Below are 2,267 nucleotides of genomic sequence, written 5' to 3'. Positions count from 1 at the left end.
ACCACCATAGCCCTATAGTCAATGCTAGGTAACGACCTCTCTGAAAATTCGCACGCCTCAGTGATTTTGTCTAAGCTCGGTGCTTTACTGTCTGGCGTTCTGTAGCTGGCCGCTGCGACTCTGTCGTCATCTACCTTCAAAGGACCTTTCTCGGGTGTCTCACCAGCTACATTCAGATGAGATTTTTCGCAGTCTATCTGACCTTGAGCTGCCTTTGCCTCGTCCTTCCCTTTCAAATCGGCATGGCTCTGAGGGTTCGATATTGCCCTGTTACACATTTCTTTGTTGCCAGCTAGTTCAAACAAATCATCGCTAGTGCCTTTGTTATGAGTTTCGTTGTAGCTCAAGCCCCTCTTCTCTATAGCTCGTCTTCCGAGTGGTTTGAAAATAGGTAGGGGCACTGCTCCGGCAAGGTTGGTGACACCGCCGCTTCGGTATGCAGCACCCCAAACGGGCCTTCAATGGTGACGCGCGCGACCGGAAGACAGACACTCTCCTCCTGGGCCATCTGCCGGATCCACGCGCTTTCCCCAGTGAAATCTTTCGGTGAAACGAGCGAAGGGTGCATTACATCCATTGTGGCGGCGGAGTCGCGCAGGACGCGACACCGTCGCCCATTCACGGTCATTTCACGATTGTACGGCTCTAGTAGGCGCACATTTTCCTCGTCGAGAGTAGTGAGCGAAAAAACCAGCTTAGTCCTTCGACAGCCACTCGCGATGTGCCCTGGCTCGTTACAGTAGAAACATACTGCCGGTCTCCTCGCCTCGAAGGCTTTAGCACGATCCTTCTCTTTTTTTCTTTGTCCGCGTCATTTCTATCGACGGAATCTTTTTCGCGGTCCTCCTCACTTGCCCCTTTCTCTACCCTCGGTGGGGCCGCTTTATTCTCATTCCGCAATGGGCGCCTCCCGAACTCCCTGTAGGGCTTTGTTACTGCCCGCAAGCTTTCCTTTCCTGTTTCGCGCCTCACCTGGAGCTCTTCTGCGAGCTCGGCGGCGCGCTCTAAGCGTTTCTTTTCGGGCCTATCTTGCTCCCAGAGCCGCCTTTCCTCATTTAGACAGTTGTAAAACTGTTCTAAACAGATCTTTTCTACACCTTTGTCACGGTCCTCATAAACCTCCGCGGCCTTGAGCCATTCGATCAGATTTGCCTTAAGAGAGTACGCAAAATCAGGAAATGACTCAGAGGGCTGCTTCCCCGTGGTTCTCAACCGTCGACGGAAGGCGTCGGCTGACAGGCGGTACCTTTTTAGCAAAGTGGCCTCTACTTTATCATAATCATCCGCCTCCGCCTTTGCCAGCCGAGCAAGCACGTCGACAGCCCCACATGGCAGAACCGTCAAAAGGTGCTGAGGCCAAGTTGTGCGAAGAAAGTTATGCCTTTCGCACGTGCGCTCAAAGTTCAAAATGAACAGCCCGATATCCTCGCCCATTTTGAAAGGTGACATCAGGTCGTTAATTTTGGGCGGCTTTGATGACTGACTGCTCACCACAGAGGTCGTGCCTGCTTTTGATTGAGCTTCAGCTAGCTTCACCTCTAGTCGCTTCTTTTCTAGCTCCACCTCATCTTTCCTCTTTTGTTCAGCTAATTCCAATTCCTCTTTTCTTCTTCGTTCCTGCAATTCCAATTCCTCTTTTCTTTTCCGTTCTTCTAACTCCTCTTTTCATTTTCCTTCCTCTAACTCCTCTTTTCTTTTTCGTTCCTCTAACTCCTCTTTCTTTTTTGTTCCTCCAATTCCTCTCTTCTTTTGATTTCCTCCCAGTGCTCCACTATCTCCTCATCCTCAAAACCGAGGTCGTCTATCGCACTGACAACCTGCAATTTCTTCATAGTTTTCCCACAATCAATCCCTAATTCCCCCGATAAGGAGGTCAGGTCCATCTTACGCAGCTTTTGCCAGTCCATGACTGCCCTTAAGTGCTCGTTAATAATGTGATCGCAAGTCTCTCAAGGGTGTTGGTGCAAAGGAAGGTTCAAGTCCGAACAGGCTACTACAACCAACTTACATTACCAGGAAGAGCAGCAGAAATGCTAAGCCTGGCAATACTCAAGGAGAGAAGGCAATACACTCACCAAAACCGGAGCACGGACACCACGCAGACGATCCCACCGCTGCCAACCAGTTGTTGCGACCCGGGAAGCATGGCCGGAGACCGGTGATGGGACGAGGAGGATGGGAGACTGGGTTTAGAGGAAGGTAATGAAAAACTTCATACACTTATTTACATTATTTATAAAGGGGGACTGAGAATGCCTCTCAGTGGA

General features: G+C 50.4%; 1 pseudogene; it reads right to left on the bottom strand.

The window, feature by feature from the left end:
* Positions 1-358: 358 nt before the first annotated feature.
* Positions 359-1,907, bottom strand: LOC149343659 (uncharacterized; annotated as a pseudogene).
* Positions 1,908-2,267: the final 360 nt, after the last annotated feature.

This window comes from Amblyomma mixtum, chromosome 5 (genome assembly GCF_055824585.1).
Source record: "Amblyomma mixtum isolate Tamu chromosome 5, ASM5582458v1, whole genome shotgun sequence".
Taxonomy (NCBI): domain Eukaryota; kingdom Metazoa; phylum Arthropoda; class Arachnida; order Ixodida; family Ixodidae; genus Amblyomma; species Amblyomma mixtum.
Note: the sequence above shows the minus strand (reverse complement) of the source record. Positions and strands in the feature narration are given on the sequence as shown.